Source organism: Sus scrofa, chromosome 18 (genome assembly GCF_054392235.1).
Source record: "Sus scrofa isolate SSC_HxYL_T2T_F1_AM1 chromosome 18, Sscrofa_HxYL_maternal_Yorkshire_Landrace_v2.0, whole genome shotgun sequence".
NCBI classification, from domain to species: Eukaryota; Metazoa; Chordata; class Mammalia; order Artiodactyla; family Suidae; genus Sus; species Sus scrofa.
The window spans coordinates 17,362,038-17,389,305 of NC_139400.1; the positions used below are offsets into that span (position 1 = coordinate 17,362,038).

Sequence of the window (27,268 nt, forward strand, 5' to 3'; positions counted from 1 at the left end):
TGGAAAAACTAAGAGAGATGGAGTCATGGCATCTAGGGATGGGGAGGGACAGGAAGGGAGGGGTTCCTGTTCAGAGGATACAGAAAGATCAGGTAAAGTCAGAACTGAAAAGCTCCCTCTGGTCTTGGCAACCTGGGATCGCTGGTGTCTTTGGCAGAGTGGGTTTAATGGCACAGTGAGGGGTGGGAGGCAGAAGGGATCAGCTGAAGAGTGAATGGGAAGAGTTCCCATCATGGTTTAGTGGGTTAAGGACCTGCCTTTGTCTCTGTGAGGATGGGGGTTCAATCCCTGGGTTAAGGATCTGCTGTTGCCTCTTCCTTGTGCTGCAGGTGCAGCTGTAAAAAGGGTGGAAAAAAAAAAGCATTGAGTAGCTTGGCTGCGAAGGGAAGAAGAGAGAGAAGGTGCCAGTTAAGATTCAGGGAGATGTTATTTTGCTTTCCTTTGTAAAACGTGGGAGACATTAGAACATATTTTTAGATACTGGGGAAGGAGATGGGTGCCAGGAAGTACTGGAGAGAGCTGATGATCGATGGAGCAAGGTCCCAGTTTGGGGAAAGATGACAAAGGTTCTGATGAAGAACACGGGGAAGATCTGACCCGGAAGGGAAAAGTGGTGATTTTTCTTATTTTGAGATTAGGAGGTGAGGGCTCATCCAAGTCCAGGTAAATTCTTGGGTATCAGAGTGGGAAGTGGAAGGAGTTCATATCTGGAGCCTGATTTTCATTTGACAAGTAAGGGCTGAGGTTATTTCCAGGGTCAAGGGAAGAAGTGCGTATAGGCTTAAACTATCGGTTCTCCAGTTTTAAAAGTGTACGAGTCAGGGTTTTCCAGAAAACAAGAACCAATATGATGTACACACACACACACACACACACACACACACACACACACACGTACATATGAGAGAGAGGGAGTTATTGACTCACATGACTGTAGAGACTGAACATCCAAAATCTGCAGGGTGGACTTGAAGGCTGAAGACCCAGGGCAGGGTTGATGTTGCAGCTCAAGTCCAAAGGTGGTAAAAGGCAGAATTCTCTCTTCCCTTTCTCTTAAAACGTTCAACTGATTGGATGAGACCTATCCATTTTGATGAAGGGAAATTTGCTTTACTCAAAGTCTGCTAATTTAGTTATTTATTTTGTTTTTGCTTTTCAGGGCCACACCTGCAGCATATGGAGGTTACCAGGCTAGAGGCCGAATCAGAGCTATATCTGGGGAGTTCCTGTCGTGGTGCAGGGGAAACAAATCAGACTAGGAACCATGAGGTTTCGTGTTTGATCCCTGGCCTCGCTCAGTGGGTTAAGGATCTGGCATTGCCGTGAGCTGTGGTGTAGGTTGCAGATGCGGCTCGGATCCGGCATTGCTGTGGCTGTGGTGTAGGCTGGCAGCTACAGCTCCGATTAGACCCTTAGCCTGGGAACCTCCATATGCTGCAGGTGCAGCCCTAAAAAAATAAAAAAAGACAAAAAGAAAAAAAAAAAAAGGCTATAGCAGCTGGTCTACACCACAGCCACAGCAACGCCAGATCCAAGCCATATCTGTGATATACACCACCGCTTACAGCAATGCCAGATCCTTAACCCACTGAACGAGGTCAGAGATGGAACCCAAAACCTTGTGGATCCTAGTAAGGTTCATTAACTGCTGAGCCACGAAGGGAACTCGAAAGTCTACTGATTAATATGTAAATTTCTTCTAAAAAAAATACCTTCACAGCAACATCCAGATTGATGTTTGACCAAATACCTGGGTTCTGTGGCCAAATTGACACACAAAAAACTAACACAAATAGTATTAATGATCTTATTTATTTATTATTTATAATACTTTTTGGCTGCACCTGCAGCATGTGAAAATTTCAGGGCCAGAGATTAAACCTGTGCTACAGCTGTGACCTCAGCTATAGCAATGACAATACTGGATCCTTAACCATCGGTGCCATCAAGGGAACATCTTAATGATCTTCTTATATCCATAGCTAAAACACGAGGTGATGTAGGTAAAGAGAAGACTATAGAACGTGGAGAGAATCCCCAGCATTCTAGAAGCTTCTTTTGTTAGAGGTGCTCTGTGGACCCCAGGGTTTCTGGGGGAGCCAGAGGTGGTCACAAGAGCATGGAAGGTCCCAGGGAACTATCTACCTGTGAGAGCTCACCCCACCTTCAAGGAAAGTTGCCACCTCTGCATAGAAGGGTGGACACCATGAAAGCAAACCTTCTAGGTGCACATTCTAATCTCGAAGACATCATCAATAACTGCTGGGGACAATTCTGCCACATAAACAGCAGGACACAGGTGTTTTCAAGATAGCAAATTATAGGAATTACACTTTCATTCTTTCTCCTTCCTCTAGTTTCACCATGGGTCAAAGGCATACACATTTATTTCATTGAGATCAGTGTAATTATTTATTTTCAAGGCTGCCTTTTCTCAATGTAATAGATTTTCCACTTGAGCTTATTCTTTCCTTCATCCACCAGGCTGAGGTCTTTTCACATCTATCCTGTCCTTGGCAGGAATCCTTGGAGGCTAGCCTGGGACATACCTAGTGGCAAGCCACCTGCTCTGAGTTGAGGGTGGATCTATTCTGGTCATAGGCTTTGTGATCTGGACAAAGGAATTGAGTATGTGCCTGTCCAATTGTCAGCCAATACTAAATCTGGCGAGCCAGCTGAATTCTAGCAGAAAATCATACCAAATAAAGTCTATTGGGGGAAAATTGGCCCACAGGAAAGACATTTGGATGAAATTCAATTCCAAACTACATGGGCCTAGAATTCTAACTCTAGGACTGCCACTAGCTATGTGACCTTGTAGTATAGGAACCAAGCCACAGATATGGAAGTTGTGTCATACCAAAGATTTTGGGAGCCACAGGGACCTTTGAGAAGAAGACATCCCCCCACCCCATTGTATATGCATCAGACAAAAAGGTTTATACCAACTTTAAAAAGTTATAGTTGGGAGTTCCCGTCCTGGCTCAGTGGTTAACTAACCCAACTAGCATCCATGAGGATGTGGGTTTGATCCCTGGCCTCGCCCAGTGGGTTAAGGATCCGGCATTGCTATGAGCTGTGGTGTAGGTTGCACACTCCACTCAGATCTAGTGTTGCTGTGGCTGTGGCGTAGGCCAGCCGCTTATAGCTCCATTTGGGCCCCTAGCCTGGGAACCTCTAAATGCTGCAGGTGTGGTCCTAAAGAGGCAAAAATGAAATAAAATAAAATAAAATAAAATAAAATAAAATGGTCCTAAAGAGACAAAAATGAAATAAAATAAAATAAAATAAAAAGTTATGGTTCTCCAAGTTCATGTCCTCCAAGCTTCCCTGGTCCAGCGTCTGAGCCTCTTCATCAGAACTCCCTGCCCCTCTCCCTCCAGTCCCACAGGCCCATGCTCAGCACCCTACAGCACTTCCCTCATAAGCCATGGGCTGTTTACCTTCTGGATTTCCTGGCGAGATCATCCACACTTTGACAAGAGGATCCTGTCTGTAAATCTCTGCATTTCCAAGGTCATTCATAGTGCCTGGCACATAAATTAACAATGGATCAATTTTGGTTGAATCACAATAAAAAGAAACTCCGCATTTGCTCATGTATTATGGTTATCGTATTACCTCACCCCAGATATTCTCCTTTATCCACGGCCCAATTCAGGGACTCAAAAATTAAACCCAATTTACCACATCCTTGACCAGCACAAAATACAGGGAGAAACATGTATGTTGTACCAGGACATGTTACTTCTTCTTTCTTTTTTAATGGCTGCATCTGCATATGGAAGTTCCTGGGCCAGGGATCAAACGGGACCACTTCGAACCCGAGCCACTCATTCACTGTGCTATAGCAGGAACTCCTGGACATTTTCCTTCTGAGAAACTGAAGACTACTGGTTTATTTTTAAAGGTACATCACATGAAATACCAAGATGTTTTCACGTGGATTTCTGCCACGCTGCAGCTCTCACATTCTGCGTGTGTGCCATTGATCTTGAACCCAAAATGCAGGACTTTTGTGCGTCTTGGTTTCAGCCTCAAGGGTAAATCCAATAAAAATCAATTTGAATGTGATGCTCTCAGGGACTACATTAGCAGTCCTCTGGCATCCGGTCACTGGCAGAGTTGACCGGATGCATGTCTCTTCTGCTTTTATCCCACTCTTGACAACAATTTTTAAAGGCTTGGGAGTGGGACAAAAGCTCCAATTGAAACCACACCCTTCCATGTTGACCCAGAATTACTTATAAAACATATGAGTAATCAGCCATAAGCTGAAAAATGCACTCTAAAATACTGTCAGACATCCGTTATTTCTCCATCTTATCCACCAAGATCTCCCCCCCCCGCCCCGCTTTTTTAGGGCCAAACCTGCAGCATGTGGAGGTTCCCAGGCTAGGGGTCTAATTGGACTATAGCTGCCGGCTACGCCACAGCCACAGTAATGCCAGATCCGAGCTGTGTCTGGATCCTCAACCCGCTGAGCGAGGCCAGGGATGGATTTGTATGTGCTGTGCCATGACGGGAACTCCTTATCCACAAAGATCTTAAGGATGACATTTGGAAAAGGTTTTCTGAAGTACATACATATTTTATCTACAATAGCTCCTGAAATTTACCAGCCAAGTAATCTCTTAAAATAAATAAAACACAGTGTGCATGGTACAGCTTCTTAGCATATGCTGGCCCTGGTGCCAATGACACTCTTTTCTAAGTCTTACATCCCCTCCCCCTCTAAGTCCATCTAATTTAGACTATGGCCTGTTGTTGCTATTGAGCTGACTTTCCATGGTGGGGCTTCCATGTGGTGGCACATCCAATCCTCCACGAATCCTCAAAAATCACCCACTGCACTTTGACATCAGGGTACAAGGGCTTTACCCATCCTAGGACAAAGGTTTTAGACTCGAAAACAAACGTACAGAGGAGTTCCTGTTGTGGCTCACTGGTCACGAACCCAACAAGTATCCATGAGGACACGGGTTTGATCTCTGGCCTCGCTCAGTGGGTTGAGGATCCAGCATTGCCGTGAGCTGTGGTGTAGGTCACAGATGCAGCTCGGATCCCAAGTTGCTATGGCTGTGGTGTAGGCCGGCTGCTCAGCTCTGATTTTGACCCATAGCCTGGGAACTGCCATATGCTGCAGGTGCAGCCCTAAAAAGACACACACAGAAAATGTGATAGGAAGTCACTTAGAGCAGATGAAGGAATCTGGATTGCTGAAAGCAACCATTGCCCTGATTCCGCCTACTGCCGGATTGCTTGAGCAGATAGCAGGAAAGAGAGGGAAGGGGGGGGGGAGTTATCTCAGCTCCTAATTTCCCTCCAACCACTGACCTCTCAAATAGACCTTTAGAAGCCGTTTTTTTTTTCTTTTCTTTTCTGTTTTTTTTTTTTTTTTTGGTCTTTTTGTCTTTTAGGGCTGCTCCAGGGCATATGGAGGTTCCTAGGCTAGGCGTTGAATTGGAGCTGTAGCCACCAGCCTGTGCCACAGCCACAGCAACGTGGGATCCAAGCCACATCTGTGACCTACACCACAGCTCACGGCAATGCCAGATCCTTAACCCACTGAGCGAGGCCAGGGATCAAACCCACGTCCTTATGGATGCTAGTTGGGTTTGTTAATCACTGAGCCACAGTGCGAACTCCAGGAGCCAGTTTTATCTCCTGCCTTCCAGTCAGCGTTAACATCCTGAGGTCTTTCTCCACAAATACCTGAAGGCCTAGCATGATCAGCTCTTAGTGACTAAAGATGGCTTCGTTACCTGTGCAGCTCCCTTACTGAGTCAGTTCTGCCTTCACATGCAGCTTACAGGGACTTCAAGAGCAACGTGAGAGAGGAAGTTTCCATCATGGCTCCATGGGTTAAGAACCCGACACAGTATCCCTGAGAATGCAAGTTCGATCCCTGGCCTCGATCAGTGGGTTAAGGATCCAATGTCTCTGTAAGTAAGCTTCGGTGTAGGTTACAGATATGGCTTGGATCCAGTGTTGCCATGGCTGTGGCATAGGCCCCAGCTGCAGTTCCAATGTGATCCCCAGCCAGGGAATTTCCATATGCTGCAGGTGCAGCTGTTAAGAAAGAAAGAGAGAGAGAGAGAGAGAGAGAGAGAGGGAGAGAGGGAGGGAGGGAGGGAGGAAGGAAGGAAGGAAGGAAGGAAGGAAGGAAGGAAGGAAGAAAGGAAGGAAGGAAGGAAGAAGGAAAGAAAAAAAAGAAAAAGAGCAAAAGTGGTACAGCAGACTCAGGCTCACTGCTAGAACCTCACGCTGACCACAGCAGTCTTGTGGCCCCACCTGATTTCTGACTTGTTTTCAGCCTGTAAGTGAGATTTCCTTCTTCAAAAAAAATTTAAAGTTTTTTTTGTTTGTTTGTTTGTTTTTAGGACCTCACCCACGGCATATGGAAGTTCCCAGGCTAGGGGTCGAGTTGGAGTTACAGCTGCTGCTCTATGCCACCTCCCCAGCAATGCGACATCTGAGTTGCATCTTCCACCTACACCACAGCTCACGGCAATGCCGGATCCTTAACCCCCTGAGGGAGACCAGAGATCAAACCTGCATCTTCGTGGATACTAGTCATATTCACTTCTGCTGTGCCACGACAGCAATTCCCTAAAGTTTTTTTTAAAAGTAGAAGTATAATTGGGAGTTCCCGTCCTGGCTCAGTGGTTAACAAACCCGACTAGGATCCATGAGGATGCAGGTTGGATCCCTGGCCTCACTCAGTGGGTTAAGGATCTGGCATTGCCTCGAGCTGTGGTGTAGCTCACTGACACGACTTGGATCCCCTGTTGATGTGGCTGTGGTGTAGGCTGGCAGCTGTAGCTCCGATTTGACCCCTACCCTGGGAACTTCCATATGCAGTGAGTGTGTCCCTAAAGAGCAAAATAAAATAAACAAATAAATAAAAGTATAATTGATTTACCATGTCGTGTTATTTCTGGTGCATAGCAAAGTGATTCAGTTTTATATATATATATCTACTCTTTTTCAGATTCTTTGCCATTGCAGGTTATTACAAGATAGTGAATACAACTCCCTGTGCCATACAGTAGGTCCTTGTTTATCTATTTTATAGGCAGTAGTGGGTATTCTCACTCGGTCTGCAGCAAATGGCTGTGGCCACCTGCAGCACTACACTCTTACCTGCATACAGGGCTTGCTTTAGATGACGGCCTGCTGAGCGTGATGGAGTCGGCAGGTCAACCTCAGAGCCTCAGCGTTGATTCTAGAAGAGAAAACCAGAATCCTTCTGGTTTTAGATATATTTTATGCAGTCATTCCTTATTTTGGAGAAAGGTAGTGATATCTTTAAAACAATCTCTGTCATGTCTTCTCTGACCTCCTATAGAGATTTTTAAGCTTCATTTCATTTCATTTCTTTTCAAAGAAAAGAAAAAGACACATAAAGAAACAGATTCCCAGAGTTCCTGTCTCGTGGTGCAGTGGAAATGAATCCAACTAGGAACCATGAGCTTGTGGGTTTGATCCTTGGCCTCGCTCAATGGGTTAAAGATCTGGCGTTGTGCTGTAGGTTTCAGACATGGCTTGGATTTGGAGTTGCTGTGGCTGTGGTGCAGGCTGGCAGCTGTAGCTCCGATTAGACCCCTAGCCTGGGAACCTCCATATGCTTTGAGTGCAGCCCTAGAAAAGACAAAAAGACAAAAAAAAAAAAAAAAAAGAGAGAGAAAGATTCCCATAAGTATCACATACCAGACTCTTGCAGGCCAAAGACCATGAGTAAAAAGTCCTTGTGCTGGTTTTTTTCCATCTGCTCCCCAAAGAAATCCCCAGAAAAATAAACAAATAAAAGGACACTGCAGCCCAACTGCAGCGGGAGAACTTGAGAAGCCAAGTCCCCAGTGGCAGATGCTGGGGCCTAGATGGGCCGGCTTCTCCATAGCAGCATGGGCTCTGCTTGTCCTTTCTGGTCCCAGGGCTCAGGGGCTCTCTGAGTGAGAGAGGCCAAGGATGAGGAGAGTGTAACAGAAAGTGGCCTAGTCTTCAAACACATGCCATCCGACCTGCAAAAGATCAAGTGTGTTAACATAAAGAGGCCTTAGGAGTTCCCATTATGACACAGTGTTAACAAATCCCACTAGGAACCATGAGGTTTCAGGTTTGATCCCTGGCCTCGTTCAGTGGGTGAAGGATCCGGTGTTGCCGTGAGCTGTGGTGTAGGTCTCAGATGAGGCTCGGATCCTGTGTTGCTATGGCTGTGGTGTAGGCTGGCAGCTGTAGCTCTGATTAGACCCCTAGCCTGGGAACCTCCATATGCTGCAGGTGCAGCCCTAAAAAGACAAAAACAAAAAAGCAAAAAACAAAACTAGAGGCCTTAATGGTGAGGGGCACAGGTTTTTTGTGGTCAGACAGACCTGGTAGTGAATAATGACTCTGTCAGTTCCTTCCCCAAGCTTGGGGTGAGTCTCAGCTCTGTCTAAGGACAAACCTTTACACCTTCCACAAACTGCCGATCTCCTATAGAATTAAGCCACATATCTGTTATTTTCCACTTAACGTTTTATCTTGTACATCTTTCTTTCTTTCTTCTTCTTTTCAGGGTTGTACCTGCGGCATATGGAAGTTCCCAGGCGAGGGGTCGAATCGGAGCTGCAGCTGCTGGCCTACACCACAGCCACAGCAACACCAGATCCAAGCTGCATCTGCAGCTCATGGTAATACCGGATCTTTAATCCACCGAGCGAGGCCAAGGATCAAACCACATCCTCATGGATCCTAGTTGGGTCCGTTACTGCTGAGCCACAAAGGGAACTCCATCTGGTACATCTTTCTATACCAACACACTGAGATGGACCTTGACTGCTTTAGTGGCTGTAGGGCATTCGGCTATCGGCGATATTGACTTTAGCCACTTCCCCAGAATGAATGTCAATGTGTTTATGATTTTGGCCAGAGCAAATAGTGCTGCAGTGAACGTCTGTCTACAAATAGTTGTACACGAATATAGCTGGAAGAAAATTCCCAGAAAGAACAATTTTGACATTGTCACACTGTCCTCTTAAGCATCTCCATTGATGTACCTACTCACTAAGAAGGCATCTTTCTGAAAGTGGGGCAATGGGCAGGAGGATGAAGGAATTATCAATGTCTTTTGCTATCCTTTGACTCGTCAACAGAGCATTGCTGGTACTATTTTGGGGGTCCTTGAGTGCTGACGCCACGGACGATGAGAGCCCAGTTGTGCTTTTCTCAGAGGGGACATCTGCCAGAATCTGGGCTTATTTTTGGCAACTCAGTGACATGCTCCCTGCATTTCCAGCGGATCCTTGGCTTCCTTCAACAATGACCTATTTGTGGCTGAATACTTAGCTCTTCTCTTGCTCCTGATGTCTGGTCTACAACCTATTTTGAGAGTTTATCGGTTGTTTTCCGGCAAAAAATGTGGATGCAAACCCCAAAGTAGAATCCTACACTCTGTTATTTGTCTGGGAAGCATTCATGAGTAAAGCATATTTTTAGTTTTATTGCTTAATTTTCAAACTTTCACTATGGGAAATTGCAGATATATACAAACGTAGAGAAAATAGTGTGGCAAACCCCCATAGACCTACAACCCAGCTTCAATGATCAATTCATGACCCATCTACCAATTCCCCACCTCCTACATTATTTCGAATCAAATCCTAAACATCTTGTCATTTCATTTATAACTACCTCAGTGTCTACCTCCTCTAAAAGGGAAGAACTTAAAAACATTCACATTACAGTTACATCTAAAATAAAATAAAAATAAATTTTAAATATAGGCAAAGAATGCGGTGTTCAGATTGCCAAACACCTCATAAACAGGATTTTAAAGAAACATTAACAGGATTTTTAAATGTTAGAAGAATAAACACCGAGGACCAGGAGACCTGAGTTCAAGTCTCAGATTTGTCCCTCTCCCTTTCGGTGACTTTAGATCCCTTTCCTGCCTCCCTTTGCCTCTGGTTCTTGGACTCCGGGGGCTGTAAAAGACCAATCTAGGCATTTTCAGATGATGCTGATGATGTGAGGAAAGGAACCAGAAAAAAATTGCAATCATTGAAACTAGAGTCGAGTCTGAATTTCTCTGTAATAGTGATCAGATCAATAAATGTCTACTAAATTCAATAAAAGTCACAAAATCTGTCTGCTTTTGTCCCTGTGAAAAGGTATGTTACGGTCAGGGGAGGCTTCACTTTTCCTCTTGGCAGGTTAGTGCTTTTCAGAATGAAGCAGATATAGGAGCTGCTTTCATTATAAAGCACAGAATCTTAATCTAGTATTTGTTTAAACCCCACAGCTCTTCCTTTAAAATATCCCCATGTTCTGAGGAGTCTGCAAATAGGGCAAGAGGAAAGGGAAAAAGGAGATAGATTTGTCAATGGCTCTGGGAGTCAAGGAATGCCAGTGGGAACTCTATTATCCAGTGAGATAATACATGCATATATAAATTATAAAGTGCTATGAATTTGTGATTAGAAAAATGAGGGTCTCCAGATGGTCTTAAATCATTCCTAGCATTTTCCCCTTTGAATTTCTATTAGCAGCCATCAGATTTCTCTTCTAAAGAAAAATTCTCTATAAAATCTGGGAGAGAAGGAATGGGAAGTAGCCAAATACAGACACATAGTGACAGGAAACTGAAGACCACAGCACACACGTTTCCTTGCTGTGGGGGGCGGGGGGCAACAGAGAAGGTGGTGGAGCACCTGGTGTAAAGGGAGGAAGGAGAAGTGAACTAGAGAAGAATTTGCATTTCTCATCATTGATGGTGGAGGCAGGAAGGAGACCCAGGAGGTGGCTCAAAGCTGCCAAGAAAGCCCTGTGTCTTTCTCTTCTCCATGAGAGGGTTCCTTCAGCAGAAAAACAGCTTGCGAAGGACAAGGGGCAGACACCTTTTTCTGTCTTTTGAAGACAGCAGTGCTCAGAGTTTGAAGAGGCTGGCTTTCTGCTATGTGAATGTCTGCGGGCACCATCTCTGTCCGTCATGTCATCTGAAAGCAAGTGCCAGCCCATGTGCTGCTTGCTTCCCCTAAACGTACAGAAGACTCTGACCAGCCACCCCTCTGCTGAAAGAGCATAGGCGAGGCGTCTGCCACTCCCTGATGGGTCAGGCACAGAGGGAGAGCTCGCATGGGGGAGCTGGGGTGATGGGTTTGGGAGAACCCAGGTGGATTCTGTGGCCAGGGTCCTCGCTGCCCAGGACTGGTCAGGGCACTGTGGTGAAGATTTACAATTACCTTGGCATGGAGTTCTCATCGTGGCTCAGTGGTTAAGGAATCCCACTGAGAACCACGAGGTTTTGGGTTCGATCCCTGGCCTCGCTCGGGGGTTAAGGATCTGGCGTTGTTGTGAGCTGTGCTATAGGTCACAGATGTGGCTCAGATCTGGCATGGCTGTGGCTGTGGCATAATCCAGCAGCTACAACTCCAATTAGACCCCTAGCCTGGGAACCTCCATATGCTGCGGGTGCGGCCCTAAAAAGACCAAAAAAAAAAGAAAAAAAAAGAAAAGAAAAAAAGACACAATTACCTTGGCAACCAGATCACAGGCCAAGCTGTTACTTGCAATCCCTGTAGGCTCTCCCTCTCTCCCTGCTACGCTCACTCTTTCTCCCACCACCCCCATTTCACACACAACTCTTTCCCCACTTTGCTAGGCCCCTAAGATCACAAGATTCTGTGCAAGGAAATGAGGGGAAATGAGGAAAACAGAGATCCGAGACCTAAGGAAAAGAGAAAATGTTTTGGAAGCACAAGTGCCAGGTTGGGGTTTGAATGCCCCCCTCCCACACGGCTGACCAGCGAGAGAGGAGGGGGCGGGGCAGGGACAGGAGGGACAGGAGGTGGCTAGCAGCAAAGCTGGTATGTCAGGCAGGTAATTTGCTCGTTGTTTCTGGAAACCATAAAAACTGAGCAAAATTAGAGGGGCCAAGGAGAGTTTATTCCCACCCAATTTTCCTTTCTGCCCCCTCCCTACCTCCTTTCCAAGATCCGATAATGGAAATTTGCCTTAAGGGTCTATGTCTGTCTGATTCCCATCCAGTAGGCTCTGGCCTCTTTCATTCATTCACTCTACACAACTCATTGCGCCCCACCCCCACATGACAAAAGAAAGAACATATTGGTTACTACGAATATGAATTTCGGCTGAGCAATACTGCATTGTGTATACAGCATATCTTCGTTATCACTCAGCAATAACAACAGTGAAGTAATGCCATGTGCAGCAACATGGATGGACCTAGAGATTATCATACTAAGTGAAGTCAGACAAACATCACATTGTATCACTTCTATGTGGAATCTAAAAAAAAAAAAAAAAAAAGAAAAGATATAGGAGTTCCCGTCGTGGCTCAGTGGTGAACGAATCCGACTAGGAACCGTGAGGTTGTGGGTTTGATCTCTGCCCTCACTTAGTGGGTTAAGGATCCGGCATTGCCATGAGCTGTGGTGTAGGTCAAAGACGCGGCTTGGATCCTAAGTTGCTGTGGCTGTGGTGTAGGCTGGCAGCTACAGCTCTGATTAGACCCCTAGCCTGGGAACCTCCATATGCCGAGGGTGGGGACATAGAAAAGACAAAAAAAAAAAAAAATGCTACAAACGAGCTTGTTTACAAAACTGAAATAGACTCATAGAGGTAGAAAACAAACTTGTGATTACCAAAGCGGAAAGGGGTGAGGAGGGATAAATCAGGCACTTGTGATTAACACTTAGACACGACTGTATATAAAATGGATAAACCACAAGGACCTACTGGAGCATGGGGAACTATCCTCAATATATTTTAAAAACCTGTAATGAAAAAGAATCAGAAAAAGAATATATATGTTAAGAATATAATATAACATATTAAGAATATGGAGTTCCCATCATGGCTCAGCCAAAATGAATCTGACTAGTATCCATGAGGATGCAGGTTTGATCCCTGACCTCACTCAATAGGTTAAGGATCTAGTGTTGCCATGAGCTGTGGTGTAGGTCACAGATGTGGCTCGGATCTGATGTTGCTGTGGCTGTAGGGTAGGCCAGTGGCTATGGTGTGGATGCGGCCCCCAAAAACTATATATATATAATATATATAAAATATATTTTTATATCATATATAAAATGCCTAATATATATTAATATATAATATTAATATCATATGTAAAATATATAACACATATATTTATATATTTTATGTATATATAAAATGGAATCACTGTGTTGTACATCTGAAACTAACATGACATTATATATTAACTATATCTTAATTTTTTAAAAAAATAGTTAAAAAAAAAGAATTTAGATAGGAAGCCTGCCCCAGCAAGAGAGCTGTCTCCAAAGATAACTTTGTCTTTCACAGAAAGGACTTCTCAGATTGGCAAGGCAAACATTTGTTTACCAAAAATTTGCCATGCCCATCTCCCTGTGAATTGTCTTCCTGGCCTTTGAAGTCCCAGACCACTACCTCCTTCTCCTTAGCTCCGAATATCATTAAAAACACATAAATAAGAATATGAGTTTGGGATCTGGATTTTTAATCCTAACTGTGTGAACCTCAGGCATGTCATCTAACCTCTCTGAGCCCATTTTCTCCTCTGCAAAGATGGATAGCGGTCATGCTGTCTACCTAGGGCCATGGTGAGGCATGAATGAAAGACTACATGAAAGGACTCGCTTGGTACGCTGCCTAGGACCTAGCAAGAACTCAATCAGTGGAGGCGGCTGCAAAAAGGGATGAATTTATGCTGCTGTGTTGGGGGTTAGAAGATCCACCACCAAGGACGGGTAAAGCTTCTGTGAAATGACAAGGATGTCACTGAAAAATGAGAGTCTATTTCCACCGCGCTTCTCTGACCCTCCCTGGGACTCACTGTGCTCTTGCTGCTGTAACAAAGTTCTACCAATTAGGTGGTTTAAAGAAGAGAAAGTTGTCTTGTCACAGCTCCCCAGGCTAGAAGTCGGAGACCAAGGGGTTGGCAGGGTTGTTTCCTTCTGAGTCTGGGAGGGAAGATGTTCCAGTCCCCTCCTCCAGCTTCTGTTGACTTGCTGATGACAATCTTCACTGCTCCTTGGCTTGTGGATGAATCACCTTCTTTGCCTTGTGCCTTCGTCTTCACCAGTGGGTGTCTCTGTGTCCAGATTTCCTCTTTTTATCAGGACAAATTAGATTAGAGGACCATCCTAAAGACCTCATCTTAACTTGATCATCTGCAATGACCGTTTCCAAATAAGAACACATTCGCAGGTACTAGGTATTAAGACTTCAACGTCTTTTGAGGGAGGGGACACAACTCAACTCATAATAGCTAGTTTTTCCAGCATTGTTTCTCTGTCAGATCAAGACACAATTCCAAGCCTCCATAGGTAGTGTGAAGACTGGGGAGGCAGCAAGGGATCTGGGGTGATTCTTCAGAGACAGTCTCTGCAATTCATACTACCTGAGAGGCCCCTCCTCATTATGTTAAATGCTCCCAAATAAGCAGTCTATTTAGTCAACCCAAATATCACACCCAAATATCTACAGTAACATTTGTAGCAGCCCCTATGCAAATGAGCAAGCATCCACCCTACTTTCTACCTGCTGTGCCTCAATATTTGTTGGGATTCAGCCTGGATATCGCACCACTGGGCCACTACGAATGTTGTCCAGGTTGTGCACTGCATAAATCTAGAGGATGCCATTTACATTATAGTCTATTTTGGACAAAAATATGAAGAAACCCTGACACCACATCCAATCCTTACATTCTAATTTTTCTTCTCAACTGCTTTTTCCCATCTCCTAGCTATGTATTCGGGCTTACAGTGGGATTCAACTGTGTGTGTGTGTGTGTGTGTGTGTGTGTGTGTGTGTAGAGAAAGGGAGAAGAAGAGGGGAGAAGGAGAGGAAGAGGGAGAGAAGGGAAGAGAGAGAGAAAGAGAGACTGGAGGAAGGGAAGAGAAATGAGAGTATAACAGACCACAATAGAATATTCTGTACATAATCCTTCAAAAGGCTAACCACAGGAAAAATCGCACTTTAAGTTCTGATCGTTCTTAAAAGAAAATCCATTAAATTATGGAGAAGCCAACCAGCAGCTTAGCAACTGGCAGAGCCATTGTACTAATTATCAAGGGATAAAAGAGGGGCAAAGTGAAAAGTAGAGCTTCAGTGCATGTGCTTGAAAGCCATGGCCACACTTAATGCTGAGACAGAATTTCAGATCAAGTCTGGAGCTGGTGTGCTTGGAGCCTGGCCTCGTTTCAAGCAAAAGCATTTTGATGTTGAAGCAGGAAGATGATGAAGGATTGAAGGATAAAGCTTCAGTGCAAGGAAGGGCGTGCTTCTGTTTTTATAAGCTGGTTTGTTACCTGTGCTGTGTAACAAGCATGCTTACCATGATTCGAGTGAATAGAAAGAAAATAGCTCAAATATTATTGGTGATTACTTTCTTTGGGAGACGGAATATGAATCCCCTCCTATTTCTTTTCTCCTCCTCCTCATTCTTGTTTGTGTGTTTTGTGTTGCTTTTTTTTTTTTTGCATTTTCCTCAATGAAAATAATTTCTTAAAGAACATCTTTTTTTTTTTAATTGAAGTTCTTAGTGCAGATACAATGGCATATCAAAACTTCTTCCTCTAAAATGGCTAAAATCCTTTGCATATTTTAGCTTCAGAAATGTGTTCGGTATCAGAGGAGCTGGTTGATTCTAGAAGAAAATGTATATGCCAGAATATGCAATATTCAGTAAGATGAATCCACACTTGGCCTTCAAAATAGCTAAGGATAGATTTTATTTTTGCTTAGTCTTAATTTTAGTGTAGATGAAGCTCACTCCTTCAACATTTGCACGTTACATTAAAAGGCAGATCTCAAGGGACTAGAAACCAAGTTCTCAGGCTTGGCTAGCTAGGGTACTTTCTGAAGGCCATATTCTTTTTATGACCATTTGGTTCAGAATTAATGAGAATGACTTTGCATAGATATCATTTTATATTCTAAACAGTACCTTTTGGGGATTTTTCCACTCACCTTGTAGATAGAGATTATCAAAGTTGATTTTTTTTTTTTTTTTGTTCCCAATCCATTACTGTTCTAGTCTGGGAACCTCAGAGATAATTATCTTTTAAGGCCCACAGTTTTAGAACATTTATCAGGTTATTAAAACCACCAATTATGATGTTAAACACCCAAGGAATTTAGAGACTGTTGGAGGGATTAAGAAAACCAACTTCAGAGATTCCATTGGGGAAAAAGACACACGGGACAAGAAAAACTTCTTTGTCTTGGTTGAATCCTCCTATTTTTACATCTTTTTAAATGTTTCCTTTTTCTTCTAAGAGATAATTCCACTTGTGAACAAGATCCTCAGAAGCCAACTGATAACTATGTGCAAAATTTTAGAAAGGCCTTGATGTCCCCAAGACCTTGAAGTCATGAAAATGATTTATGATTGCCAAAATGACACAATACTGGGATTACATTGTCATAGATGAAGAACCTTCTAATAGAGACGGTGAAGACTTTTGTGCTTTGGGAGCCACAATGCCAGACATATTAATTCTATTCAAAAGTATCTTTTTTTAAATTTTTTTATTTTCCCACTGTACAGCAAGGGGGTCAGGTTATCCTTAAATGTATACATTACATTACGTTTTTCCCCCACCCTTTGTTCTGTTGCAACATGAGTATCTAGACATAGTTCTCAATGCTATTCAGCAGGATCTCCTTGTAAATCTATTCTAAGTTGTGTCTGATAAGCCCAAGCTCCCAATCCCTTTAAATGCCCATTTCAGTGGTTTATTCTTGGGGTTGAATGGAGCCAATGAATCTCTATTTCACTTGGTAGGTTCAACCTTTACGAAGAAGCTGGGCTATGGGGAGATAAGGCCTGAATAATGACCCATCAATAGCACAGCATGATGCAAATCTTGTTTTGAATCCTACAGTTGTGTCAACAGCAAGGTGGAATAAAGTTGCATTGAGCATACAGCTTACATCAGATTCTGTTACTCCTTCATTCTTTCTGCCTCTACCTTGTGTTTCCTATCATCTGACCTAGGGACCCCTACACCTGTATCCTTGGAATGCAGATTGCTTTCACATCCTTATCTTCTCACCCTACTGAAAATCATACCCTCTAGGAGAAAAAGGAATCCTACACGGTTAGTGGGAATGTAAATTGGTACAGCGACTATGGCGAACAATATGGAGGTTCCTTAAAAAACTAAAAATAGAGCTACCTGTAATCCTGCCCCTGGGCATATATCCTGAAAAAAAAACATAGTTTAAAAAGATATATACACGCCAATGTTCATTGCAGCACTATGTACACTAGCTAAGACATGGAAACAATCTAAGTGACCAGCGGCAGATGAATGGAGAAAGAAGATGTGGTACGTATGTACAGTGGAATAGTACTTGGACATAAAAAAGAGTGAAATAATGCCATTTGCAGCAACATGGATGAACCAGAGATTATCATACTAAGTGAGGTAAGCCAAAGAAAAACATATGATATCACTTATGAAATAATGATCCAAATGAACTTATATACAAAACAGAAATAGACTCACAGACATAGAAAACAAACTTATGGTTACTGAAGGGGAAAGGCAGAGAAAGAATAAATTAGGAGTCTGGGATTAACATATACACTCTACTATATAAAAAAAGATATAAGCAACGAGGACCTCCTGTATAGCAGAAACAACTATGTTCAATATTTTGTAATAATCTATAAGGGAAAAGGATCTGAAAAAGAATACGTATTCTTTATGTATATATATATTCTTTATCTATCCATTTACCTATCTATGTATAACTGAATCATTTTGCTGTATACCTGAAACTAACACAACATTGTAAACCAACTGTAATTCAATAAATTAAATAAAATGAAATCACACCATCTAGCACTTGGTCCCCATTCCTGAATTAATTTTTCTCCAAACAACTCATCACCGTACTGACTCCCACTTATTTCACTGACTCCCCCTGCCCACACGACCATGTAATCTCCCTGAAGGCAAAGACGTCCATCTCTTTTGGTCACCTCTCCATCCCTGTAACGCAAGACTGTGACTGACACAAGATATGTGCCCCCAAACAACCCCCCACAAATGATTTTGAGGTCCTCCAAAATCTGAGAAAAATGGTTGCCATCTCTTTTGAAGCTCATCTGTGAATCAGAAGTGAGGTTTCCTGTTTATGTATTGTATTTACTCAAGTAGTTTCAAGAGTTTAATGTTTAAAGTTAGGTGTGTACACTATGTGCTGAGAACAATAAATGAATCAGTTTTAGTTATAAGCAGTCTTGTTTTTTTTTTTTTTTTCTTCCTATAGATCAAAGGCCAGGGAAAAAATTAGTTATTCAGGTGAGGGGAGCATAGCTCCCCTCACCTGAATAACTAATGGGCTACATATAGTGACTTCTTTTCCAAGGGCACAGATGGAAAAGGAGAGAAGGAGTTAAATTTAGAGTCAAGAAAATTGACAAACATGACCTCAGCCAAAGGATCAAGGTCAACATCAAGAAGGGATAAATCATGTTGATAGTATGCACCCTTGATATAATATGAAGAAGATGGCAAATTTCCCATGTGGTCTTCCTCCTAAAAATCCCTAATCCCAGGCTAATCATGAGAAAAACATCAGACAAATCCCAGTGGAGAAATATTCTACGAAATACCTGACTTGTATGCCTCAACACCATCAAGATCATCAAAACCAAAGTTGAAGAAACTGTCCTAGCCAAGATGAGCCTCAGGAGACATGAAAATTAAATGCGATGTGTGTTCCCTATTCTGGAACACAAAGAGGATATTAGTTAAAAGCTAGGGAGAAGTTCCCATTGTGGCACAGTGGAAACAAATCCAACTAGTGTCCATGAGGACGTGGCTATGGGGTTTGATCCCTGGCCTCTCTCACTGGGCTGGGGATCCGGTATTGCCGTGAGCTGTGGTGTAGGTCACAGACGCAGCTCAATTCCATGTTGCTATGGCTGTGGTCCAGGCTGGCAGCTGCAGCTCTGATTTAACCCCTAGCCTGGGAACTTGCATATGCCATGGGTAAAGCTCTAAAAGCAAAAAAAGAAAAGCTAGGGAAATCTGAATCAAGTATGGACTTCTATTAATAATAAAGTATCTAAAAAAGACACATGCACCTGCATGTTCATTGGAGCTCTATTCACAATAGCCAAGACATGGAAACAACCCAAATGTCCATCGACAGGTGATTGGATTAGGAAGATGTGGTATATATACACAATGGAATACTACTCAGCCATAAAAAGGACAAAATAATGCCATTTGCAGCAACATGGATGAAACTAGAGACTCTCATACTGAGTGAAATAAGTCAGAAAGAGAAAGACAAATACCATATGATATCACTTATATCTGGAATCTAATATAACACACAAATGAACCTTTTCACAGAAAAGAAAATCATGGACTTGGAGAATAGACTTGTGGTTGCCAAGGGGGAGGGGGAGGGAGTGAGGTGGTTGGGGAGCTTGGGGTTAATAGATACAAACTATTGCCTTTGGAGTGGATTAGCCATGAGATCCTGCTGTGTACCACTGGGAAATGTCTAGTCACTTATGATGGAGCATGATAATGTGTGAAAATAGAATGTGTACACGTATGTGTAACTGGGTCACCATACTTACAGCAGAAAAAAAATTGTATTGGGGAAATAACTATTAAAAAACAATAATAAAAATACCTAAAAACAAAAAAATAATAAGGTATCAATATTGGTTCATGGATTCTACCACATATACCACCCTGATGTTAATAATAGGGGAAATTGTGAGGTACGTGGGAACGCTCTACAGTATCGTTGCAATTTTTCTGTAAGTCTAAATGTGTTCAACAAATACAATTTATTTTTTAAAGGGAAAAAAAAATAGTTCTTCAGTTTTATATGGCACAGTGCCAAAATTTAAAGACTAGTTTAGGAAAATAAGGGAGGGAAAAGCGAGGGATGACCCTCCCTCTCCCACAAGGCAACCCCTCTTGTTTCAAACCTAGTGGCAAGAAAGGTGCTGAAGGCATATGGAAAACTCTCCCGGGGGGCGGAGTTGGGGGCGGCACAGGGGGTTCCCGAGGCGGGGCTGTTTATCCCACCCCCTAACAGTAGAGAGATGGAGGTACAGAGGAAATAAACAGTGGTCATTGTAGTCCCAGACACTGACCAGCAGGTGGAGCTGTGGACATCATGGCCGAAGTGGCTGCAGCCCAATCAGCGTTGCAACACTGCCGTGGGAAGGGTCAGGCTGCACCAGTGACGCCAACAGATGCTCAGGGAGACAGGTCTTCCGTTGCCTCCAGACAGCTGGAACCACCATCCACTTCACAGTGATGTCCTGCGGAAAATCCCCTTCCACTAACACTCTACAAAAGCTGTTCCAAGATTTAGCCCCAGAGTCACACCTTCTGATCATGTCTCAGTCAGTGGGACTTTGCATAGGCCATTGAAAGTTTGAATTAGTTGATAATAATTACATATATAGTAGCTGCTCTATGTGAAGTGCTGTTTTAAGCACCTGGCAAATACTCACCCATTTTAGACCCCTCCCACATTGTGGGTGGAAATGTAAATTGGTCCAACCACTACAGAAATCAGTACATAGGTTCCTTGAAAAACTAAAAATAGAACTAGTATATGATCCAGCAATCCCACTCTTGGGCATATATCGGAAGAAAACCATAATTCAAAAGGATACATGCACCCAATGTTCGTTGCAGCACTATTTGCAGTAGCCAAGACACGGAAGCAACCTAAATATCCATCGACAGAGGAATGGATAAAGAAGATGTGGTACATATATACAATGGAATAGTACTTGGCCATAAGAAAGAATGAAATAATGCCATTTGCAGCAACATGAATGGATCTAGAGATTATCATACTAAGTAAGTCAGAGAAAGACAAATATCATGATAGCACTTATATGTGGAATCTAAACGAAAATGATCCAAATGAACTTATTTTCAAAGCAGAAACAGTCTGACACGTATAGAAAACAAACTTAAGGTTACCAAAGGGGAAAGGTGGGGAGGTGGGGAGGGATGGATTGGGAGTTTGGGATTGGCATATGCATACTATGGTGTATGGAATGGAGGGTCAACTGGAACCTACTGTGTAGCCCAGGGAAATCTACTCAATATTCAGTGATAGCCTATATGGGAATGGATATGTGCACACGTATAGCTGAATATCTTTGCTGTACAGAAATTAATACAACATTGTAAATCAACTATATTTCAATAAAATTTTAAAGACACACTAACTCATTTTAGCCTCACAACAGCCCTACAAAGTAGGTATTATTGCTACCATCTTCATTCCCCGAGAGGAAAAGCGAGTCTTAGAAAGGCGACACATTTGCCCAAGGTTATACCACCAGTAGGTGGCGACAAACTTGTCTTACTCCAGAGTCCTTGCTTATAACCAATAAGTTACACTGTCATGAACTAAAGCTTTGCATCAAGCTCACAAAAAATGCAAAGGAAGGGATATGAGGATGCAGTTTCTCCAATTCCCCTTGCTCGAGATCTACTTTGTCCTGTGGTCCAGACCTTCTCAGGAAGAGGCAAAAGGGAACTCTTCCCCCTTGGGCCACTCCACATGAGCCCTCACTGTGGCAGAAACCTCGTGGTCCTGCTCCAGGACAGCTGCTGCAGAGTTCAAACCTGCTCACTGGGAGAAACAAACCCTAGTACTTGGCCTCGTTCTCCCAATGGTGACCCTAAAGACCAAGGTTAGACCCAGCAGAAGTGTTCCTTTCCTGGCATGTTAGTTAAAAATGATACCTGATCCCACTGGCTTTGAAACCTCAGGCTGCATTTTTTTCACTATCTTTTGAGGTCCTCCCATGTAATCTTGATCCTGGACAAAAGATATTAGCAGAAGCATTTATAAACTTTCAAGTCACATAGCTGGGTAAGGGACTCTTCCGGATCAATGCATACAATTCACCTGGAGATTATATTAAAATGCAAATTCAGATTTAGTGACTCAGGTTGGATGGAAGATTCTGCACATCCAGCAAGATCCCAGGGATGCGGATGCTGCTGGCCTCTGGACCACACGTTGAGTAGCAAGGTTCTAGAGCATTTCTCTCACTCCTAGAAAAGGAAGAGCTCTGCAAACGGAAAGAGTATTTTCATTCCCAGGTTTTCCCCTCTCCTGAATTAAAAGTATTTCAAAGCATGATTTTGTTACAAGAGGCTGCATACCTATGCAGGGTACTTGTATTGACTAAGGCATGGCTGAATACAATAAATGTGAGTTTGGGAGTCCCCATCATGGCGCAGTGGAAACGAATCTGACGAGAAACCATGAGGTAGCAGGTTCGATCCCTGGCCTCGCTCAGCGGGTTAAGGATCCAGTGTTGCCATGAGCTGTGGTGTAGGTCGCAGATGCATCTTGGATCCCACATTGCTGTGGCTGTAGAATAGGCCAGCACCTGTAGCTCTGATTCGACTCCTAGCCTGGGAACCTCCACATGCTGCTAGTGCAACGCTAAAAAGAAAAAGAAAAAAAAAAAGTGAGTTTGCTTTTCAATGGTGCACGTGTCCGCTGAGCTTTTGGTGTGGGGTGGTGGGTGAGCAGTGTGCCTATGGGACTCTAACAAGGGGCAGGTTTCAGTTCAGACACCCTTCTTAGAGCACAGGATAGAGAATGTGCTTCCAGAGGAGGATAAACTGTGCAGGGCAGGGAAGGGAGGCTGATGGGCACGGAGTAACAGCTCTGGGCCAGGCCCTCTCATATGGGCAACTCTCTCATTTAAAGCAGTCTGGGAGGTACTCACATACATAGGGGGAGCACAGGTTGAAGAAGCCAAGTGACACAACCTGTGTGTAGAAAGATCCAGATCTGCTTGAAGACTCAGGCCCCTCTGCTCCCCCCCTCCGCCCTCTGCCCCAGGGCCCATCTTCAGCCTCTCTTGAAGGGCACATGGGGCTACTTGAGAAGAAGCAAGGGTGGAAAGAAATCCACTGGACAAAAAACTTTTTTTTTTTTTTTTTTTGCTTTTTAGAACTGTACCAGTGGCATATGGAAGTTCCCAGGCTAGGCGTCAAATCAGAGCTGCAGCTGCCGGCTTACACCACAGGCAAAGCAATGCCAGATCTGAGCTGCATCTGCAACCTATACTGCAGCTAATGGCAACACTGGATCCTTAACCCACTGAGCGAGGCCAGGGATTGAACCTGTGTCCTCATGGATACTAGTTGGGTTCTTAACCCGCTGAGCCACAAAAGGGACTCTTGGACAAAGAACTTTGGCTTATGACCTGTGAAGGCCAGGGCTGGGCTTGTCTATAGAGGGTCCAGGAGGAGGGAAGGGAAGCTGGGAGAGCTGGGGGGAAAGTTCAAAATGGAGAGGAACTCTGTTTTATTTGGTCTAACTCATCGAGTAGCTTAGTGCACAGGCAAGGGTCCACTTGGCAGGGCTGGGTTGCCCACGCTCTTCATGTTTCAAAGAAAGAGGTGGGCTTTCTTTTCATGTTTCAAAGAAAGAGGCGCTTTTTAGGGCTGCACCCACAGCATATGGAAGTTCTGGGTCTAGGGGTGGAATTGGAGCTGCAGCTGTTGGCCACGCCAGACCCAAGTCACATCTGCAACCCTTGCCGGATCCTTAACCCACTGAGTGAGGCCAGGGATTGAACCCACGTCCTCATGGATACCAGTCAAGTTCCTTACCGCTGAGCCATGATGGGAACTCTGTTCTATTCTTTCTTGAACTCTGTCCTACCAGCCTTTTATCTTTGCGATTTTAATCTGTATCCTTTCAGTGTAATAAACCATAATCCTGAGTATAATAACTTTTCTGAGGGAGTTCCTTGGTGGTCTGGTGATTAGGATTCAGAGCTTTCACTGCTGCAGCTGGGGTTTGATCCCTCATCTGGGAACTGAGATCCCACAACAAGCCACAGCACACTGGCCAAAAAAAAAAAAAAAAAAAAGTAAATAAATATGAATTAATAGCTTTTCTGAGTTCTGTCAGTCCTTTCAGCAAGCAAATCATTGAGTCTGAGGGTAGTCTTGAAGAACCCCAGTAATACTTAAAGAAGAATTTAACACCAGCATAAGGACCAACTTGAGTGAGTGGATGGGGGAAGACTTCAGTTGGATTCAAATCAGTAAGTGTTTATTGAGCACGTACTACACACCTGGCACTATAGGTCTTAGGAATATGAGGCGGAGTAATTCAGAAGACCTGCTCCTCAAGACAAGCCAGTCCTTCACCCTGTTCCTGAGGAGGTCTCAAGGAAAACACTCATTTCATCTGGAAATGGTAAGTGCCACGAGAGAAACACTGCATGATGCCAGGGGGCCGGGGAAGGACACTTAGCAAGAAGGGCACTCAGGAAAGGAAGGCTTCCTGGGGGAGGGCGCCCACCCCGTGGACACCCCAGGTACTGGGGGGGTGGGTACTTGGTCACGGTTTCTGGTGCTGCCTTTCTCCAATTGTCTAACAGCCTTCACTGTGGCCCCTTTTGGTGTCTGGAGGCACAGGTGCTAAGATGAAGGGAAGTAGATGTGTTTTCTTCAAAGCCAGTGGACTGCGTAATTCATCAGAGACACAGAAATCAAAGCTGTGCTTCTTCCTTGGAAAAAGGAGAACCAGCCTGTTTATCTCTTTGTGGTTCACCCCTGGCTGTCTGCAGGGCATCTGGCTATCACAGCTCAGAGAGTGGCTGGAGACCCTTCCTACCCCTCAGGTCGGAACACTGAGGCACAAACTCATAGGAGATTTTGGGAGCAGCCTCTCAGTCCTCCCCACCCCAACCCTGGCAAGGCTGAAGGACTGGCAGGGGCAGAAACTCCTTGCTCATTTCTTCAGCTCAGTGGTGCTTCCATTCTTTCTCTCTTCCGAGGACCATTACTACCAAGGGGGGAGGTTATCCTTAGGATTCTGGTCTCCCATTTCCTTAAGTTAAATTTTCCCATTCTAGAAGGCACTTCCCTTTGACCTGCATTTACTTTTTTTTTAAAGATATTATTTCAAAGGATTATTATTATTATTATTATTATTATTATTTTTAACATTTACCCTAAGGACGTAAGTGATTTTTTTTTTTTTTTGGCTTTTTGCTACTTCTTTGGGCCGCTCCCGCGGCATATGGAGGTTCCCAGGCTAGGGGTCCAATCGGAGCTGCAGCCACCGGCCTACACCAGAGCCACAGCAACGCGGGATCCGAGCCGCGTCTGCAACCTACACCACAGCTCACGGCAACGCCAGATCCTTAACCCACTGAGCAAGGCCAGGGACCGAACCTGCAACCTCATGGCTCCTAGTCGGATTCGTTAACCACTGCTCCACGACGGGAACTCCTGCATTTACTTTTGAAATGTTTTACTGTTCAATTCCATTACTTCCAAGATGCTCCTTAAAAAAAAAAAAAAGTTCCACTTGGGATATTGTTATTTATAATAAGAAATATATATATTTGCTCTTCATCCCTGTTTCTGGCATACAGCTCCTAAAACCCTTGGATTTCCGAAGCACTAAGAGCAATAGGAGCATCTTTTGTTCTGATATTTGGTCTTTTGTCACCAGTTCCTGAAACCCTGAAATTACCCCAGTTCCATAAAGGGGAACAGAATGTCTTATTACTCATAACAAGCCCTTTTCAACCACACCGGAGTTTATATTAAAGAGGTAGTTTGGGAAAGTCACTGAGGATCTGAAGCTGATTATTAAGGGAATCAGCCAGGTGATTAGACAGTTGGGACTTTGAGTCACATTTCCCAACCTTCTGGGGAGGGGAGAGGAGTTGGAAATCAGGTTCAATCACCAGCAGCTAATGATTTAATCAATCATACTTAGGCAATGAAGCATCCATAACCATCCAAAAGGATGGGGTTTGGAGAGGATCAGGGTTGGTGACCATTGGAGATTTGGGTAGAGTGGGGTGCCTGGAGAAAGCATGGGAGTTCCGTGCCTCTTTCCCCATACCCTGCCCTATGTATCTCTCCCATCTGTTTGTTCCTGAGTTATATCCTTTTGTAATAAACTCTTAATCTAGTAAGTAAACTGATTTCCTGAGTTCGATGAGCTGCTCTAGCAAATGAATTGCACCCAAGATGGGGTTGTTGAAACCTCCAATTTAGAGCCAGTCTATCAGAAGCACAGGGGAAAACCTGGACTTGTAATTGGTGTCCAAAGTGGGACCAAGCCCTTAACCTGTAGGATCTGACACAATCTCTAGGTAGGTAGTGTCAGAACTGAGTTGAATTGCAGGGCATCTGATCAGTATCCTCTGAGACTCAGATTATTGTTTGGTGGTGCTGGAGAACATTCATCAGACACTGATTATGTTAGTGCCCCATTTCTGACGAAATCTATGCATGCCCACAATGTTAGGCATTGTATGTATCCACCAACAGAGGCTGCTATCCATGGTGCTAATCACTGTCATTAAGATTACACACGGACCCACTGGACGCTATCTGAAGGTACCACCCAGAGACGCAGCCATGCTCCTCTTACGGAGGGATCCTTCCTCTCACCCAGGTATCCCACCACTAATGGACAGTTCCCTTTATAGACTGCCCAGCATCTATGCCTCTTCCTGTCCTTGGGGAACTGTCTACTCTATGAATCTTGGTAGGAGGCAAGGCTCACCACCCAAGAGAGAAGCTAAGGGCTCTAGACCTGTTTTCCTGGCACCTTCAACTGGTGCACCCACATGGATTCTGATGCTGGGGCTACCCACTGAAAGGAGTGGGGACCTGGGGCTGCATCTTGGTGATGGCATATGGTCTCCAGGGCAGAGGCAGCAACCACCAGCCAGCTGTGGGGTATAGAGTCCAAACTGGACTGCGGTTGGGTTCTGGTTACCTGGCTACTCTTTTCTTCCTGTCTGATCTGTGGGCTCCCAGCTCCCCATGTCTTTTCATTAGATGACTTTTACATTGTACCAGACAGAACCAGTTTCTTTTGCTTAAAACCTGAGATGATGACTGACACTATCCTTTAAAAAGCACTTTTCTCCTGCCATCTTCCCTTCTTCTCTAGATCTCCTACCCAAATGTGAACCAGAACCTTTTAAAAGGCACATGAATGGAAAGGAACTGGGATTCTGAGGTAGGGACAGGAATGATGAAGACAGTGAGATAAATTTCTCTTCTTACTGATAGCTAAGAAATACATTGCGGAGGAGTTAGAATGTGACCAGCAATTCCAGCATCTTATAAAGCCTCTTAAAAAATATTATGAGGAGCTCCCATTGTGGCTTAGCGGTAATGAACCCGATCAGTATCCATGAGGATGCAAGTTCGATTCCTGGCCTCACTCA

General features: G+C 44.0%; 1 protein-coding gene across 5 annotated transcripts in view; it reads right to left on the reverse strand.

The window, feature by feature from the left end:
- TMEM178B (transmembrane protein 178B) overlaps window positions 1-27,268 on the reverse strand; it is a 507,816-nt gene that overhangs the window by 36,388 nt on the left and 444,160 nt on the right. For 4 of the 5 annotated variants that reach the window (XR_014833633.1, XR_014833630.1, XR_014833631.1 and 1 more), the window contains exons 4-6: window positions 7,147-7,228; window positions 3,444-3,530; window positions 928-1,081 (exon numbers count right to left, since the gene is read on the reverse strand). The gene's annotated coding sequence lies outside the window, so the exon portion shown is untranslated. Of the gene's footprint in view, window positions 1-617; window positions 1,082-3,443; window positions 3,531-7,146; window positions 7,229-27,268 lie in introns of those variants that run through there. The other variant, XR_014833629.1, reaches the window with a different exon arrangement.